We start from the raw sequence: 20,660 nt of genomic DNA, 5'->3' as shown, positions 1-20,660 counted from the left end.
TTGATATTACTTTAAATGTATAGTGCAAATTGTGTATGAGTTTAAGCATCAAGAGTTTCCAACTATAACACAGGCCAATATGGATATTTGGTTTGCTATATCTCAACAACTCAATACCTCAAACAATAAAGGGGAGAAGCCCTCCATTAATATTTTCACCCTTACTGTTTTGGCAATTAACCCAGAACCCATGCCAATTTGTAGGTGAAAACAACCCCCAGGGCTTAGACGTCAGTGGCAGCTTTAAACCCAGAGTGAATCAGTGTGAATTATATACCCCTTTGCAAACAGGGGGGTGTTTTATAATGGAACCACTGACAGACCCTTAACTACAGTGGCGCTAGCGGGCACCGCCATAATGCGGGAATAAAACTAAATTACATCACTTGTCATCATTAAGAAAAATTTTCATCTCAGCTCTTCATCTGAAAAGCACCGCAGTTAATGAACGATTACTGAGCCATGACACCAAAATGGCTAAAATATAGGAATTAAGGGGAGGTCAACTCAAGTATTTTTTAAACCATGAAATTAAGGGACCCATTTGAATGGGCAGGCGGGTGCCACTCCCGGGTGTTCAGGGTCCCTGCCATGCTAACTTTAAGCTTACAAGGAAGGCATGCGTTCCAGTTGCTCAAATGAAGTTCTTGCAAAGATGGAAAAGGCAAAGTCATGTATATTCCAAAAGGGATGCTTGACATACTCTCACATATGCAACTCATATAATAATAATAATAATAATAATAATAATAATAATAATAATAATAATAATTTATTATTTATACCCTGCCCATCTGGCTGGGCCTCCCCAGCCACTCTGGGCGGCTTACATAGAAACCAAAAATGCAGTAAGATATCACACGTTAAAAACTTCCCTGAACAGGGCTGCCTTAAGATGTCTTCTGAATGTCAGGTAGTTGTTTATCGCTTTGACATCTGCTGGAAGGGCGTTCCACAGGGCGGGCGCCACTACCGAGAAGGCCCTCTGTCTGGTTCCCTGTAGCTTTGCTTCTCGCAATGAGGGAACCGCCAGAAGGCTCTCGGCGCTGGACCTCAGCGTCCGGGCAGAATGATGGGGGTGGAGACGCTCCTTCAGGTATACTGGTATATATATGTTTTTGAGGCTCTCTCTCTCTGTCTGAGATGCTTGAAAACCAAAGAATTATGGAACTGTAGAGTTGGAAGGGGAACCCAAGGTTCACCTAAAGAATCCCGATGGCCATCCAACCTCTTTTTGAGAGCCTCCAAGAAAAAATTATCTAATCCTCTTTTAAAGCCATCCACATTGGTAATTGTTGCACCTGTTGTATATCTCGTGTGTGTGCTTGTAAGATGATAGATGATAGATAGATGATAGATAGATAGATAGATAGATAGATAGATAGATAGATAGAGATAGATGATAGATGATATAGATAGTTGGATGATAGAAAGATAGAAGATAGATGATAGATCGATAGATGATAGATCGATAGATGATAGATAGATAGATAGATAGATAGATAGATAGATGATAGATAGATAGATAGATAGATAGATAGATAGATAGATAGACAGAGATAGATATAGATAGATGATAGATAGATAGATAGATAGATAGATAGATAGATAGATAGATGATAGATAGATAGATAGATAGATAGATAGATAGATAGATAGATGATAGATGATAGATAGATAGATAGATAGATAGATAGATAGATAGATAGATAGATGATAGATAGATGATAGATAGACAGACAGATAGACAGATAGATAGATGATAGATAGATAGATAGATAGATAGATAGATAGATAGATAGATAGATAGAGATAGATGATAGATAGATAGATAGATAGATAGATAGATAGATAGATAGATAGATAGATAGATGATAGAAATATAGATGATAGATTGATATATCGATAGATCGATAGATGATAGATGATAGATGATAGATGATAGATGATAGACAGACAGACAGACAGACAGACAGACAGATAGATAGATAGATGATATAGATAGATGATTGATAGATAGATAGATATAGATGAAAGATAGATGATAGATGATAGATAGATAGATAGATAGATAGATAGATAGATAGATAGATAGATAGATGATAGATAGATAGATAGATAGATAGATAGATAGATAGATATAGATAGATAGATAGATATAGATAGATAGCTATAGATAGATAGAGATGATAGATAGATTAGAGATGATAGATAGATAGATTTGCTTGTCAATGGTTTGATTGTCAAGTTGCATAAATCTTTCCCCCCACACATACACACACCCCTCCTCCCAAATGCATCAGCTCCCGGCAAATGCTTTAAGGCACCCAGACCGCGTGAAAATACTGTTCTTTGATTTTAGAGACGAGCGCGTAAGTGAAAGTGAAGCTTCCCAAATTAAAACCGATGAATATCGGCTGCAGTGTTGTCACCTCGCTCTTTCGCTCGTGCTGCTTGCGTGACTGATGACAGCTGCAGATGCCGATAGATTTTTGACCTGTTCCAGAAATCTGGCACTCTGGAAGAAAGAAGGTGGGGGGGCTGGGAAACATGGCAACAACAATAAAAAAGTAAAAGTAAACTCTGCAGCCTGCGGAGGAAGGAGAAGAGAGAGGGGTAAGCTGACAGCTCAAGCGGAGGAGGAAAATTAGAAAGGAAAGCCAGCGCGCCCATACCATATGGGCTCAGAGCATCTCAGGACAGCTGGAAGAAGCATCGCATTCCCCTTTCGCGTGTCCAAGACCGCGATACTTCCTTTTAATACGGCTATCAATAATGCTGAATGATTAACACCAAGGATTTATGTTAATTTCATTATAAGCTTTGTTGCCTGGTGTTGAATTAAGACTGTCAAACCATCCTTCTCCTGCATGGCAGAGGACTTTTAAAAAATGCAAGCCTAACACATAACATCTGATCATTAATATGTTAATAACGCTCCTGTTTTCGTAGATAGACCAGAGAAAGAAGCATTGGGGGGGGGGAGAGAGAGAGGAAGAAATTATCTGTCTGAAGAAAGGGGACTGTTGTGCCCATCGACTCCCAGGGCGACATCTTCTGATGAATAAAGAATAACATCTTTTCAGATTTGATTTTTTTTTAAAGACCATTTGCCATTTTGCAGGGCTCCACATTGTCAGTTCTGGCACATCCGCATGGGGAGTCGGACGAGGTTTAAATGTGTGGCGTCTGTGCACCAACAAGTTCCTCATGCACCTGCCATCCGTGTTCTGCCAGGGCAAACTTTTGCATCAGCAACAAACAGCACAACGTGCATGACTAGCTGTGTGGTGTAAATCGGGAAATTATGAATGGAACTTAGTCAATGTATAGTTTTTTGTTTTTGTTTTTTTTACTTTCCAATGAAGGTTTTTTATAATCAATTGATGTTAAAAAATACAGACTTGTTTTGCAATAATAATAGCACCATTTTTAGCATTATACACAGTAATCTTGCTTGTGATACACATCCAGGGTTGGATGGATGAGTGTGGGGGGGGGGAGAATTGGCTACAACCTGTATTTTGGGGCATCAGCACATTGGAGGGGAAGGACCCTTCCTGCATGCTAGTTAGCTTCCAAGAAAGGTCTTACAGGAAGACAATAAATAAATAAATAATACCATTATTACCTTTTTTTCCTTTTTCTCCTTTGCTTTATGAGAAGGAAAAGAACAAGGGAGCGTGTCAAAGGAAATGCTGCTAATTTAACAAGCAGCACTCGTATTCCAGTACTGCTTCCCAGATTTCTTATTTATCAAGAGCACTCTTACCCTGCTCTTTAGCCAAAAAGGTTCCCTGGGAAGAGGGATTGATTTTTAAATCACACAAGGAAGGAGATCGTAAGAACATCAGGTGAGCCTGCAGGATCAGGCCAACAGCCCATCTGGTCCAGCATCCTGTTCTCACAACGGGTGAAAAACTGCCTATGGGAAACCAGCAAGCAGGATTTATAATAAATAATAAATTTGTATTTATACCCCGCCCTTCCCGGTTCAGAAAACCGGGCTCAGGGCATCTAACAACAAATTTAAAACACTTAATTGTTACAACAAAAACAGCATAAAATACAGTATAAAACGTGAATAAAAATAATTCAGAATTCAGAAATCAATTTAGGGGGGAAATCCATCCAATAAACATTAGATGATCACCAGGGCTAGCTGGCTAAATTAGTCCTATTTGGGCCAGGGAGGAGACCGGGGAGAATTAGCTGTGGGATCCCAGAGCAGGTAATCTTCATAAAAAAGGGAGGGGGGAGGAAGGGGCATAAAGGATCAGGCTAAGTTCAAATTGAAAGCCGGGCGGAATAGCTCTGTCTTACAGGCCCTGCGGACAATTTAAGCACAAGAGCAACACTCTCTACTCTCCTGTGGTTTTCTGTAACTAGTATTCCAACTGTGGAGGTAAAGTAACCATCATGGTTAGTAGCCATCAATAGCCCTCATGAGCTCCTTAATTTAACTATGTAACATTGCGCCTTTTCTTCACAGGTGAGCCACTCCCACTCCCTTGATCATTCTTGTTGCCCTTTTCGGAACCTTTTCCAATTCTGTCATAACTTTTGTGAGGTGAGGCAACCAGAACTGTACACAGTATTCCGAATGTGGCTGCACCATACCTTAGTATAATGGCGTTGCGCTACTGGCAATTTTGTTTTCAGTTCTTTTCCCAATTCCCTCTAGCACAGAGTCCATCTTTTTCCTGGCTGCTGCACACACCTCCATCAAACTATGTACTTTGACCCCGAGCTCTCATTCCTGGCCCAGACTCCGTGAGGGCATAGGTGAAATTAACAGTTTATGCCCCAACATGCATCACTTTACACTGAACCGCAGGTTTACATTGAATTACATTTGCCATTTGACTGTCCATTTACTCAGTTTGGAGAGGTCCTTTTAGTATCATCAGCAAACTTAGCACAAAATGGTAGGAGGAATAGGGGTTTCTTCACAACTCTTGGGATCCTTAGCAAACTGCAGCTCTAAGGATTTTGGGGGGAAGCTATGACTGTTTAAAATGGTAGCTTAGTGCTTTAAATGTAGGGTGCAGATAGAGCTTTAGCAAGTGGAGACAATCCAGGACCTAAATGTCCCTTTGCTAAAAATGCCACCACTTGCATTTCAAAGTTTCACCAATGGCTTCTGACACATAAAGAACCACCTTCCCAAAAGTTCATTGCCTTATCCAAACACACATCATATACTCGTGGGAATTCATGTGTTTCTGTGTGCACAGATAAGCTCCTCAGTGTCTACTTGGATCCATTTAAGTGCTCCTGGAGGGCAGATCTGTTCATGTAACTTGCCTTCCACAGATCTGCTTAGTCATGGGGGCGACCCTACCATTGGGCAGAATGAAGCAGGCTGCCACAGGCAGTGCACTCCAGACACTCCAACAGAGCAGCAAGTTGATGGTGACAGCTTGAATAAAGCACAGTCTTTGTGCTTCATTCAGCCACTCAGCCTCTCCCTCATTTCTCAGTCTGTTTGTTGAAAACTGATATATCAGTGTGAAGTCTCCATTTTGAGCTCCTGTGCCAGTTTGGAGCCCAGAAAGGAGAGAGGGGGAAATGTAGCCTGTACCACAATATATGGTACGTACCTTGAAGGCTGAGACATGGAAAGAAAAGTCAGCAAGGATATGCAGGCTCAATCAATCTCTTTATTATGGTCAATGACCAATATTCAGGTATCCAGGATAACATTCCATAGGGGAAGGAGGAACCCCACCTCAATCCCCACACGCCTGACAGGATATCTGAAGTTAAGCCTATTCAACACTCTTTTATTAGGACGTTATTTTTCTGCTGCTGGAGGATTAGACTGGGGATGGGGGAGAAAATGCCAATTTTGCACTTTCCAGAACGGTATGAGAACTGAAACACAGCCATTCTACAAAATTCGCAGTCGTCTGAATTTTGTGATGCAGTTCTCCAACCAAGCATGTTCACAAAAATGCATATATTAGAGAAAGAAAAGTGTGCATGCAAATGAAAACACATTCTACAAAATGCATTGTGCTAGGGGAAAGTGCTTGCAAGAATGTGTACACCAGTCAAAACTGCACATAAAATCTGTTTACTGGCAGTGTAGACTGGCAGTGTAGACAAGACAGTCTCACACACAGTTAGGATAAATCCTGTGGAAAGCTGACGATCATCAAGTCATGACCACAATTGGGGGCAGTAATACTTTTGAATACCACTTGCTAGAAACCACAGGAGGGGAGAGGAGGGGCTCTTGCACACAGGTTCTGCTTGCGAGCTTCCCATTGGGGCATCTGGTTGGCCACTGTGAAAACAGGATGCTGGACTGGATGAGCCACTGGCCTGATCCAACAGGACTCTTATACTCTTATGTTCTTATTATGGCTGAGAGGGAATTTAAACTGGGATCTTCCAGGCCGTCTAACGCTCTCACCCAGGTGTGGGGATCCTTTGGCCCTCCAGGGGCGGCCAAAATACAACTCCCATTATACCTGGTCATTAGCCATGTTTTCTAAGGCTGATGGGAGTTGTAGTTCAGCAGCATCCAGAGGAACAAAGGTTCCCTACCCCTGTTCTAACCAATACACAGCTCCGGTTCTCATACAATAACCTTTGTGCATCCAAACCTAAGGGTTGGAACGTCATCACCAAAGTCTCTCTCAATCGTTACTAGACTTGTTGCTCTCTTACAAGGAATCCATTACTTGCAGGGATTTTTATTTTATTTTTTTTAAAGCTAGAATTTATAGGGTTCTGACCAAATAGGAAATATTCTATTTATTCCTCCTGAAGGGGTTTTCCCCCCCTCCCTTTATGATGAAACTCTAGTTTGGCTGGTTTGGTCTGGGCTATACAGCTAACAGATGTCAAAACGTATGGACCACCCCATTTATCAACTAATCTACTCTTTGACTAGATAGGCACTATCAGCGATCTGGTATTGATCTCTGCAGGCCAGGGCTATTGTTCATCTGAGCATATAGCATGGCAGCAAGAATTAATGAATGAAACAAAACAATGCATACAAAATCACGGCACCCAACTTCTTCTCTTTTGTTGTTTGTTCGTTTGAGTTTGGTAAAGTTTTTATGTAGTATCAAGAAGGCATTACTGTGTAACAGAAGCAGGGGGAAAGAATTCAGGAGAGGAATGATAGGACATGGGCATTTTGTCTGGAAAGGGACAGCAGAAGCCAGAATGGAAATTTGCATGCTTTCCAACCAGTGGGGGGGCGGGATGACTTTGGAGCAGGAGTCTTGGCCCTCACTCAGCAGGCACCCAAGGATGTTGTGGCCTAATGCTGGACCCAAGTATAGGTCAGGGATCGGGAGCCTCAGACCTGGAGGGGGTGCAAACATGACCCCCAAGCTTCCCTATCTGACCCTCGAGACTCTCCCCAAACCACATTCCCTCCCCAGTCATACCCCAGATAGTAACTGCTTTGCACCCTGTGTTTTTTCCTTGGCTGGTAAAGTGTCCTTACTCCAATAATGTTCCTTGCTTGCCTAGGTGGAAGGTAGAGAGGGGTGTTTGAGTGTATATAGAAATTTATCTCCTACAACAGTGGTGGCGAATCTATGGCACACATGCCAGAGAGGACACTCAGAGCCCTCTCTGTGGGCACGCACACCGTCGCTCCAGCAGGGCCAGAACTTCCATGTTGGGGGTGGGGGAGAAGGAGAGGAGGGCTCGCACTCATGTCCAAAGCCTGCAGCCCTGGTGCCGTAGCTTCCATGCCTGGGGTAGGGGAGGAGTGAGGAGGTGAGGAGGAGAGGAGGGCTCGTGCGTACATCCAAAGCCTGCAGCACCAGGGCCATGGCTTCCGTGCCTGGGTTAGGGGAGTAGGAGGAGTGAAGGGCTGGGTTAGAGTTAGCATTAGGGTTAGGGTTAGGATGAGAATTAGGGTTAGGGTCAGTGTTGTTTTATGTTTTCTTGTGGTTTTGATTCATTTGCTGTCGGTTTGCTTTTTTCAATTTGTTGTGTTGCTGCTTTTTCATGAGTTGCAAGTTTGTTGGCTTTGTGGTTTTCTGGAAAGTTTCAGTTTTTATTTTGAATGCAGCCCTGTGGCCCCAGCACTGAGTGAGGGAAGGCTGGGCCGCAGCTGGAAAGCGAGCAAGCAAAGGATGTCACCAGCAGCAGCAGCAGCAGCCTGCTCCACTTCTGAGAGATCCCCGCCTCCATTCCTGGTTTTGGCAAGTAGGAGTGGGATCGGGCTGCTCCGCTAGGCAGCGTTGCTGCTTGCACAGGAACAGGAGCTGGATCGTGCAAGCAGGAGTGGAGGCTGAGATCTCTCAGCAGTGGGGTGGAGGCTTCGTGCTGAGAGATCCCTGCCTCCACTCCTGCTTGCATGCAAGTAGTAGAAGTAGTAGCGGGATCGGGGAGCTCAGCTGAGAAACACCTAGCTTCCTTCAGGTGGTACAGGGGCTCTCAGATGCAGCTTCTGGGCTGCCTCTACCTTCCCCAACCCCAGCAACTATTCAGCCTGGCTCTCTTCACAGGGTTGCAGGGAATCTGATGTGGGGGGGGGCTCCTTTAAACTTCTCCCTTGATCTTCTCCCCAATCAAATGTGACAGCACAGCCATACAAACAGCATTCCCAACATTTAATAAACCATTCATTTACCAAGAGGACAAGAGGTATCATCGTCTTCTTTTCAAATTTCTTGCAATTACAAATTTTGAAGTGTTTAGCACCTTGGACATTAATTCTGAACCAGGCTGCTTTAAAAAGCACTCTAAAACTTCCCATAAAATTGCTTCTGTTTTATTGGCCACATGCTTCTGGCATAGAGGTTTGAAGACCCATTGAAACATTGACAACATTCATAGGGACAAGAAGTGGGCTGGGGGTAGGGAGAGTGGAAGGATATTTCTTTCTTTCTTTTTCCCAACTGAAAATTTGGGAATGTTAGACAAAACTGGAAGAAAACTTTCTACAAAATCTTTTATCATTTGCAGCAACACAGATGCTTTTTAAGACAAGGTTGCTTTCACTCAAAATGAGTCACATGCAGATATTTATGGAAGACAAGCTACAAGCATTGGAGAATGCTTGACCATGTCATGGGTGACCACTGTGCAGGTGGATGTGCAAGTAGGGCATTGGTGTGTGGGCTTGCTAAAACCTGAATAGACACCGGTGGCTTCTGTTGTGGGTTAGGAGTTCTATACGGAGGCTCACACAAGATTCCCAATTAGTCAGACTTTATTCAGTAATGCATTACAGGACAGAGTCGAAAAGAGTATGTGAGAGCATTCCATTAGCACACACCCTATATAGGCAAGATATGCATAATCAACTGTCTTCTGTCAATACAGCATCTCTCATCCAGCCACAGTTTTTGGAATCTAATTTTCAATCTAATTATTTTTACTGTACATGCAGGGCCCTCCTTGCACCTTATCTGGAGTTGTTTTTTCACTCTAACAGTCACTGCTAGTCTCCTCCTAAAGTAGTTCTTACCAGTTTTGTGGTCAGGCTGCACCCTTGCATATGTGACCCTGGCCTCCCTGATAATGGGTTTTGCATAATTCCTACCTTGTCTTACTGTGTTTTCCTTCTGTGTGGTTCATATCAGAAAGTGGCATGGGGTGGGACAGAGATTTGTCTCTCAGGTGATTGACTGGCTGAACCCAGTCTATTTATCTCCTCTCCCTCTGAGTTTCACGATGGTGCTTCTGCCCCTGCAGTAAAGCAGTTCAGGACAGGAAGGTAGATAGAAAGATAGAAAGACAAACAAACAAACAGTGAAGGTTATATTTAATGATGTGGCTTGATCTTCATAAATATGTACAGGATTTGCCTTTGGTTCTAAGGCTGAGGCGATGACGTCTGAGCACATCCCATCCCTATTTATCAATTCCAAAAATTTATTGTCAGCTCAGCCCACAAACTAAATCTAACAAAGGCATGTTTGCTGTCTGCTCACTGAACAAAAAACCTTCTGTATTTGTTCAAGCTTCAATACGCCACTGGCAGCTGAACTTCTCCTTATTAAATGCCACGTTATTAATCAAGAAAGATGGACCCTTTTCGATTGCCAAGAACCAAGCAAATGACTCAAAACTTAGCAAACTGGCAAATGTTTTTTTATGCTGAAAGAATGGAAGCAGGATTTCTATTGAATGCAGAAATAACTGGTGCTGTGGCACCGGGGAAGGGAGGGAAACACACAATTTTTCATTGATTAAGGCAAGAGAAGTGGAAAGAACAGAAATGCAACAGTAGATCCATTAGCCGGATGACAAGGAACAGCGCTCACATCCACTTACTAAACTGTTTTTGATTCTTTAGTACCAACATGCAGAATGATCCTTGCATTATGTTGCCAAGGAAAACCTTAAAATGCATTTATTTCATAATGTAGCTTTCGCACATTATCATAATAGAGCCATCACTGTTGTTGCAAACACTACGGGGTCTCGAACACCTAAACGCAGCCATTAAATTGGGCATTTGTTACAGAGCGGGCATGTTAAGCTTCTCGAGTGATTTGTGTTGCCTGGCAAACTCCCAGCAGGAGCAATCCATTGTGCTAGTTTACAAGCAGGGGAAGGCAGGAGTCTCCGCTGAAAGTGGAACCCCATTGCATACCAACGCTTGGAATCCACAGCTAGCAACACTCAACTTAACTCCTGGTCTGATACTGAACTTCCTCTTTGTGGTTAGCTTGCTGTGGATGGAAGTGGCATGAACATAAGAAGAGCCTGCTGGATCAGACCCATCTAGGCCCATCTAGTCCAGCATCCTGTTCTCACAGCGGCCAACCAGATGCCTGCTGGAAACCCACAAGCAGGACCCAAACCCAAGATCCCTATATTGCAGCAACAATATTCAGAAGCATTGCTGCCTCTAACTATGGAGGTAGAGCATAGACATCAACAGCCCTTTCCTCCATGAAATTGTCTAATCCTCTTTGAATCCATCAAGGTTGGTGACCCTCGCTGCCTCCTGGTGGGAGCGAGTTCCATAGTTGAACAATGTGCATGCTTTGTAATGACTTGGAACAAGGGTGATCAACATGGCAACCCTCACAATGAGGTGTTGTGAATGTAGAATGTAGATGAATACTTGGAGAGCGAGCATCTGGCCTAATTTCTCTTCGAGTGGAAGAACAAATGTGATCATCTCTTCCACAGTGGAAACAAGAGATCATAGAATTGGAAGGGATCCTATGGGCTATCTAGTCCAACCCTCTGCAAAGCAGGAAGCACAGCTAAATAATGCCTGGCAGATGGCCACCCAACCTCTGTTTAAAAACATCCACAGAAGGAGAGTCAGTCACCTGCCAAGGTAGTCCATTCCACTGTCAAACAGCTGTTACTGCCAGAAAGCTTCCTAATGTTTAGTTAGAATCTCTTTTCTTCTCATTTGAATCTCTTTGTTTGGGTCCTACCCTCTGCAGCAGCAGAAAACAAGCTTGCCTGATCTTCCATGTGACAGTTCTTCAGATGTTTGAAGATGGTTATCCTATCACCTCTTCGTCTTCTATTCTTCTGACTGGGTATCCCAGGTCCTTCAACCATCCCTCATAAGACTTGGTTTCCAGATCCTTTTACTATCTTGGTTGCATTCTTCTGCAAACCTTCTAGTTTGTTCATGTTCATTAACAGATTCATCTTCAGCCAATATGCCAAGTTGGGTGATCTTATGAACTGTGATGCATTGCTGAAGATGACAGTGGCATCCTCATGGCAAAGATGCTGGAGAAAGCATTTTGCTTAGTGTGAGACCAGCTACTGTCTAATGCTATGGGCAATTTACTTGCAAGCCAGCTGTAGTCTTGCAGGTTCAAGACTCAGTGGAAAATTTCCAAGGCTACATTTCCTTTGGAAGAAAGAATATTTAAGCATGCACTGCAAGATCTATCTCAATATATCTATTTGCAAAGTCAAAGCCAGCTTTGGATAATCTCTTAAGGCTCTTATGTGGTCACAGAGAGATGAATGATGTATCAAATTAAAGCACAGAACACACAGCTTTGCAAAAAGAAAATAACAGTTTTACCAATTTGCTCCCCTCAAAAATCAGATAAACTCATCAAAATGGGGGGGCACACACAGACGAATGCAAACTGGAACTTTTGAAACCACTGTAGTTATTGGTTGTATGTGCTGACTTCAGTTCATTAAAGTGAGCTCTGCCTTGCTATCTGCGCAACAGTAGAGAAGTTATGGAATGTCTAGAAACATTCCAACTTGTCCTGGCTGAAACACAGATGACCAAGTAGATAAGTAGATAAGTGCTTGAACCACCCCAAACACTTTCCCTTTAAAAAGCAGTTGAAATAATATATATATTATTTCTGCAGTGGCACTCAAGGAGTGGGTGTTTAACCCTTGCCCACATGCTGTTTCCCCAATCTAAGTCATCCCTAAAATCTGCTACTGTACTCACTGTCTAAAAAAACAAGGGAGTTGAGATAGGTACCCGCCGTGCACCTGTCTTTTTTTCTCTCCCTCCTCCCAGCGTCTCTGCTCTATTCAAAAACAGCCCATCTTACTGCCAGGAGATCAGATCATAGGTCACCAGCATCAAGAAAGGTGTGGTCCTGTGCTCTTAATAGGAAGGGGCTCAGACAGGCTGATATGACTGGCACCCCTGTCGAAGCCCTGGCCAACCTCTGAAACATCCAAATGGCTTGAGCTGTTGACACAATCGCCCCTAAGCACCCTCTCTCTCTTTGTGGTGCCCCTTTTGGCCTCCTGGTATACTCCAGAGCTTAGGGCAAGGAAACAAGCTGGGAGACAGCTTGAACGCAAGTGGAGGAAATATCCAATCATATAATTGTAGAATTGGATCGTACCCCAAGGGTCATCTAGTCCAACTCTCTGTGGTGCAGGAACCTCAACTAAATCATACATGACAGGTGGCCATCCAATGTTTGCTTAAAATCCTCCAAGGCAGTAGAGTCCAATTCCCAAGGGAGTCGGTTCCAATGTTGAACAGCTCATACAGACAGAAAGCTCTTACTGATGTTTAGTCAGAATGGTGAAGTCAGTGTAGTGTAGTGTGGTGCAGTGTAGTGGTTAAAAGCAGTGGATTCGTAATCTGGTGAACCGGGTTCGCTCCCCTGCTCCTCAACCTTCAACTGCTGGGTGACCTTGGGCTAGGCACACTTCTCTGAAGTCTCTCAGCCTCACTCACCTCACAGTGTGTTTGTTGTGGGGGAGGAAGAGAAAGGAGAATGTTAGCCACTTTGAGACTCCTTAGGGTAGTGATAAAGCGGGATATCAAATCCAAACTCTTCTTCTCCTCCTTTCTTATGACTTCAGTCCGTATGTTTTGGGTCCTAGCCTCTAGAGCAGGAGAAAACAAGCTTGTTCCGTTGCACCATCGGACTGCTCTTATTATCAGAAAGTTATTTCTAATGTTTAGTTGGAATCTCCTTCCTTGTCATTTGAATCCATGGGGGGGTCAGGTGCTACCCTCTGGAGCAGCAGAAAACAAGCTTGCTCCATCTTCCATGGGACAGCCCTTCAGGTATTTGAAGATGGCTATCATTTTACCTCTCTCAGTCTTCTCTTCTCCAGGTGGCCAGCCATCTAGAGACTCCTTCCAGCAGGAAGCCCCCTGTTCCCAACTCATGTTCATTCTGTCTTGAATTCCTGTATGGGATTAGCCAGGTGCATCACCTGTCAGTTTAATTCAGCAGGAATTAGCATCCACCCAGGCTTCAGTCCCCCTGACAAGACAGTCCAAAGGATCTCTCCCTTGAACCAAATGCATTGGGAATCCACCTATGTCCAATGCCGCGACTCTAGGATTGACGTGCGGGTGGGCTCCATATCTCTTTCGTCTCCACCCGATTTCTAGCCCATCGTTCCCAGCCTTGTATGAGCATTTTTACAGTGCCATGTTTTGCTTTACGGAGCGAGCATAAATGAGGAGACACTAAGTTAAAGCCCTGACAGGCCGTGCTGGATGTTTCCACTCGGCCTATAAATAAGCAGCAATCGCCTCCATTTTATTGAACTCATTTTCCAGGCAAGCAAAAGACCACAAGATTCTCCTGCAAATTTTCCCTTTGCACTCTCAAGCGGGGCTGGCGGTGTCAGGCGCGACAGATTTATAGCCTATTCATTCATGGGAACAAAAAAAGGAGCCCTGCCAGGGCTGGCCACGGAACACACCAGCGCAGTTAGTTCAAAAGATAACAGCAGCAATACCTCACAACCTTATTCAGCACTCTCTCTCCAGCAAACACTATATTGGGAGATAATAAATGCCCCTCACTGTTTGTGTTTCCTGAGTTATACCTAAGAACATCGTCCACATTACAGCTGTACAAATGCGGCCAAATTAGAAGGGATTAATCAGGAGCTCTCGCTCCACCAAGAGCCGATTCAACGCAGGGGCATGCCTGGGAGATGCAGTCCATCAAAACAGCCTGCTTTATTAATTTATTTATTTCATAAGATAAGGATATTCATTTTATTATTGCTGGTAGTAGCAGTAGTATTGAAAGTACTTTTTATTTAATTTTACCCATATTATCCAAATAACAAAATAAAACTTCACGAGGCAAACGCACAAAAACTAAACCAAACCAAGGCTGGCATGGGATATTACATTCACAAGCGGGGAAAATGATGAAGCTGGTTATCCAGATATTTGTGATAAAAGATACAGCCAGGTAGGTGGAGAGTACAAACATGAGAAATAAGAGAACGAAAGGTGTGGCACACCTGACTTACAAGATATACAGAAACATAAACCTATAACTGAAACCACATGGGAGGCATAAGGCGTATCAAGAATAAAATGCTCTATATTATATGTTAAATCAACTAGATGTTACTTGTCCCCACATTTATTGAGAGACTTGTGAAAGAGATGAGTGTAAATTTTCCATTTTTTTATGTACTCAATTAAATCCCACCAAAGTGACCTGTAAGAATATTTCTAATCCGTCAACACATTTGAAAATTGTACAATACAAGCAACGTAAGTATAAATATGAAATCCTAAAGCACAGAAAAAATGCCCAAGACCAAATCAGATGAATTCTCTAAAAATTCTTTGTGAAGAAGAAAAGCCACGTTTGTAAGTCAGAATCCACTTTCGAGCCCATTTCATTTCATGTGTGACCGATGACCGTGCTGCCTGCCCCGGGAAATGGCAAAGAAGAAGGTATAGGGAAAACCAAGGGGGCAGGATTCCCCCCATACGCATCCATGACTCCTTGGGAAGAGAAGGGTAACAAATGTAATCAGTGGGGTTGTCACCTGATTAAAGAAGCCTGATGATCAATTAGTCATACAAGTTTTAATCGAGCAAGTCTGCGTTTGAGTAACAGCTACTATTCTAAAGGACACAGCACACACTCTTTGATTTTATATGACACACTTATTGTGAAAGAGAACAACAAATGGCACCTTATTTGATTTTTATACGCATTTGTTTGTGTGTGTGTGTGTGTGTGTGAGAGAGAGAGAGAGAGAGAGAGAGAGAGAGAGAGAGAGAATAAAGTCTCCTTCCCATTTCATCCAAACCAAAGCATGTGTAAGGAAGGAGAAGCCCAGTTATTTAATTGCTTAACTAAATGAAGCAGCCCTATGCCAACAACAAATATGATATATTTCTCTACAATATCAAATAATGGAAGAAGTGGTTTGTATTTCCTCCCAAGCTGGGATTTCCTTGCACTGGTCACTTTAAGCCAGGAAATTCTTGCATAAAAACGACATCAGTTACTGTAACTACATGCTTTGGAAATCAATCAGCTTTTTATTGTGGTACAGCTAATAATGCTGCTCGAGCAGCAATCTAAGATTTTTCCAGTTTAATAATCCTTGCTAATTGAAAGTAGCAGATTAAAAAGATACTAAGCAGTACCCGAGGTTTATAGGCTGTTGCTATGGCAGAGGATGGTACCCAAATCGTCACATACATACAAATCACTCTTCCTTCCCGTGTATTTGAAGCTTTCCCCCAACACAGAGAGCAGATCTTGGGTGAGAAGCAAGACCTGTTCCCACTCTATTGGCAGCTATGCTTTGCCTCCAGAGCTGGAGTTGGTGGTGCTTCTATAAACCTTGGGAGAGGAGAAGGCTTTGGGGCACAGGTCCGGCTTTGGGTTTCCCACAGGTTGGTCACTGTGAGAACAGGATGCCGGACTAGATGGGCCATTGGCCCGATTCAGCAGGCTCTTTTATGAAGACTGTTTGCCCCAGAGGCTAAGACAGTGCTGGATTTATGTATAGGCTAAGTAGGCTGAAGCCTAGGCCTCTAAATCTAGGGGGCCTCACCAGCCTGCACTCTCCCCAGTACCGCTGTCTCCCCTCTCCCAAAATTGCAAACCCAAGACTTCATGCAAGGGCAGGGCAACTCAGGCCTCTAAATCTAGGGGGCCTCACCAGCCTGCCCTCTCCCCAGTGCCACTATCTCCCCTCTCCCAAAATTGTAAACCAAGACCTCATGCAAGGGCAGGGCAACTCAGGCCCAGCAACTATTAGACTCAGGGGGGGCCCAGTTTGAAGCAGTGGGGCGCAACTTGGATTTTTTTTTTTTTTTTTTTTTTTTTTTGTAGGGCCCCAGTTCACAGATAAAGTCTGCAAAATCTTATAGATATGAATAAAATCCATCTAGAATGCACTGGTGCAGGGGCCCCCTTAGGAGTGGCCTGTGGGGCCCAATTTGGCCCAATTGCCTTAAGGTCAGCCCTGATGAGACTATGCAGGGGTTGGACTGAACTGACAAGCTCTGACTGACAAGCCCTGGTGTCACCATTCAGAGTACAGACCCAAGGACTTGTTATGGAAATAAAGGATGGGGGGGGCACTTATTGGAAATCATTTGCAAGGAATTGTACAAAACAAAGTGGCACTAATAAAGAAAAGTTAATTCAGCGCTTAATGGTGGAGTCAGCAGTTCCCTACTATCTGATATTCTTCTAAACTGGGGGTAGCCAACATGATATTCTCCAGCTCTGATATTCCCTGACCACTAGGCATGTTGGCTGGGGTTGGTGGGAGCTGCAACTCTACAACATCTGGAGATGATAATGTTGGCTACCCCATATTAAATCTGCCAACACTGATGGTAAGAGCTGTTTGACGGACTCCTTCGGAAGATAAAGATCTCTCCTTCATTGGGGGTTTTTAAGCAGAGGTTGAATGGCCATCCGTCAGGGATGCTTCAATTGAAATTCCTATATTGCAGGGGGTTGGACTAGATAACCCTCAGGGTCCTTTCCAAATCAGACAGGTCTATGATTTTATGAAATCAGGCTGGCAATCAGTCCTATGGGATTTGGACCTTCCTTTTTAACAGCATTTATGTTGTTCCTCGTGGCTATTGATGGCTCTGCCGACCCCTGACAGTCTGCTCTCAGCCAGCCCCCGCCTGCCTCCTTACCTACAACTAGTTTAGGAGGTGACATTGACTGCCAGTTTCCTCCTCCTTAGTCTCAGAGTTGCCCCTTGTAGAAGGGGATGGGGACAAAATAGAAAGAGTGGGCTCTGCCTGTCATTGACTCTGGCCAGCACCACCTACTGTTGGCCTCCCTGCCTTCCACCCTACCAGTTCCAGCAGGCACTGGCCTCTACTATCCTACTTCTGACAGTGGCCAGTCAAATGTGTCCAGTGCCTGACATCAGCAGCTGTCCCCTGCTGGACACCACAGCAATCCACATTCCATTGTACCCCTGCTTTTGCATCACAGAATCGTAGAATTGTAGAGTTGGGCAGGACCGGTCATCTAATCCACCCTCTGCAATGCAGTGAATGTGCATTGAAATGTTTTGTTCTGACAGCCATGCATAACGCCCTCCTCACTCCATGCATTTACCTCATCCCCTTTCAAAATTTGGGGCCAGTGGTTGTAGCAGTGTCTTCAGTCGTCGAGTTCCATAAATTAATTACAAATCGTGATACTTTCCACTTAAAACTCTTCTGCTTAGTACATTTCCCCCAAAATGTTCCCGTTACAGAGAGGCACTTAAAACTGAGCCAAAATTATTGTCTCACAGAACGTTGAGCTAAGGATATATTGTTCCCGTATTGTTTTCATCACTGCTTCAAAGGCAAGCAGTCTTTTGAAAATTGCTCCCAATGGCTCCATTTCATCGCCATGTTTTCTGACAATGCTGGGGGAGGGGAATTGCTTCTGTTAATCTACCTTGTCAGAATGGGAATCTGTTTACTCAAGTCATGGGCCTCTCCCTCATCACAATGCCTGAAGTATTCCATCCAAATGTCACAGGTAAGGAACTCTGGGGACCTGCCAAGGTCCACACTCCTCCACGGGGTACATAGTCAACATTTGGGTTTATGGGGTGTGTGTTACACTGATGAAAAGGAACAAAGGGGAAAAGATCCCTCTCCCAGTGGTACTGCTCTGATCAAAACTGGAGCTAATAGCCTTGGCTCCCCATTTACAGCTGTATTAAAGTTAAATAAACAAAAGATTGGGAACTGCAAGAGCAGTTCGGGAACTTTTTTTTTAGGAAGAGGAGCAATGAAATCATCTGGCACAGTAGTGCCAGGGTTAACTGACAGACCACTTTTCCAATCATTCGGAGCCCCAACAAATAAACCTGAGCTTCCAAACTGGGTTTTCTTTGCAACACCATTGCGAACCACAACACCATTGTGAAAGGAAGAACACCTGGTATCAGTGGTGAGGTTCAAGCATGGACCTGCTCCATTGTCTACATAGAATCACAGAACTGTAGAGTTGGAAGGGTCCCCCAGACATCATCTAGTCCAACCCTGTGCAATGTTGGAATCACAACTGGAGAATCCCTGACAGGTGGCCGTCCAACCTCTATTTAAAAATCACTACCACCACTTTCCGATGGAGTCTGTTTCACTGTCAAATAGCTCTTGTGGTCACAAAGTTCTTCCTAATGTTTAGTCAGAATCTTGACATTTGAATCGATGGGCTTGGGTCTATCCCCTCAGGGGCAACAAAAAACAAACTTGCTCCATCTTCCATGTGACAGCCTTTTAGATACCGTATTTGAAAATGGCTGTCCTGTCACATAGTCTTCTCCAGGCGGAACATCTCCCACTCCCTCAACCATTCCTCATACAGTTTGGTTTCCAGACCCTTTATGATTGTGCCTTGAACATAAGTAATATGTGCATAGCACTAGAGTTTTGTTTTGTTTTGTTTTAAACTAACTTTAAGCTTCCGTACAAAATCTGCCTATAATTTGCTCTTTCCTGGAATTCAGGCTCTTAATATGCAAGGGGAGGAGGAGTCGGATCATCTCATGCTTGGTGCATCACTATTGAGGTGCTCACATCATGTCTCTTAAAAAGAACATCCTCTAATTATGTGTGGCTCCTGGCACAAATGACTGATTTTCTAATATTCACCTGCACAGAGCATGCACAGTTCTGCTTCAAAAGCGAACATCATGGCTTGTCTGAAAGGTGAAGGGCCAGATTACAAACACCCAGAAATATGAAACCGCCTAAATAATGCAACGTTAAGAACGGCACATGGCGGGGGGGGGGGAATGCTTCAAATCTCCAACATGCAGTTGGAGCATCTTCACTGAGCGAGATTGGGAGGGACACTTTTCATCTGGAGCCAGATGAACCTAATTCAGTATCCTATATTACCGTCTTATTCCAGTCCACAGTAATTATGGTGGAATGACCTGGTCAGTGCTAATAGAGAGTCTGACACCAGGTTTCCTAAATGATACATTTGTTTCTGGCATTCATATGTGCAATGTAAAGGATTGCTTATACAGTCGTACCTTGGTTCTCAAATTTAATCTGTTCCGGGAGTCCATTTGACTCCCGCAATGGTCCAAAAACCAAGGCGCTGCTTCTGATTGGCTGCTGCAGCCAATCAGAAGCTGCGGAAACCACGTTGGACGTTCGGCTTCCAAAAAATGTTCGCAAACCGGAACACTCACTTCCAGGTTTGCAATGTTTGGGAGCCGATTTGTTCGACAACTAAGGCGTTCGACTACCAAGGTATGACTGTAGCCTTGAAGTTCCTCCAATTTCCAAATGGCAGTCATAGAATCGTGGAATCATAGAGTTGCAGGGACCCCAAGATGTCCTACAGGAATCATAACTAAAGAATCCCTGGCAGGTGGCTGTCCAAACCTCAAAGAGCATTCTGTTCAGGAGTGAAGCTCCCGGAGGCAATAAGGGCTGTATCCAATATTTACTCAGACTCAGAGTGAACCCATTGAAATGGATGGGGGTGACTAACTTAGGTCCATTCTTTTCAGTGTGTCTACTCAGAGTAGAACTTAAGCATGACTGCTGGAATTGCATTCAACTCATTGGTCACAAGTGCTGCAGACGAATAGCTGGCAACCCTTAAGGATCTTATCCCGGTGATTTGCTCCAAGGATGCTTCCAGGGTCCCACACACTTCCCAGGCAGGAATCCATTTTCCCCAACCCTGAAGCCTCAGATCTCCTTTCCTGTTCCTAGCAGACACACACTATCACCACAACCACCAGCCTTGTTCTTTTTTTTGCTCCTTTGTTTCCAACTGTAAAACTTGCTGTCAGAATTACATCTCGTGACTAATACTGCCCTTATCTCACAGGGAGATACCAATTATTTTGCAAAGCAAACATTCCAAAGGACAATCTTCATAAAGCTCCGATGTTCATGTTGCAATTAAAACTTTGCATTATTGATGAAACATACACATGCGGCTCGGCATCTTTTTCAATGATTCATGAAATCC

This window comes from Podarcis erhardii, assembly GCF_964252035.2.
Source record: "Podarcis erhardii genome assembly, chromosome: 7".
Classification (NCBI taxonomy): domain Eukaryota; kingdom Metazoa; phylum Chordata; class Lepidosauria; order Squamata; family Lacertidae; genus Podarcis; species Podarcis erhardii.
Note: the sequence above shows the minus strand (reverse complement) of the source record.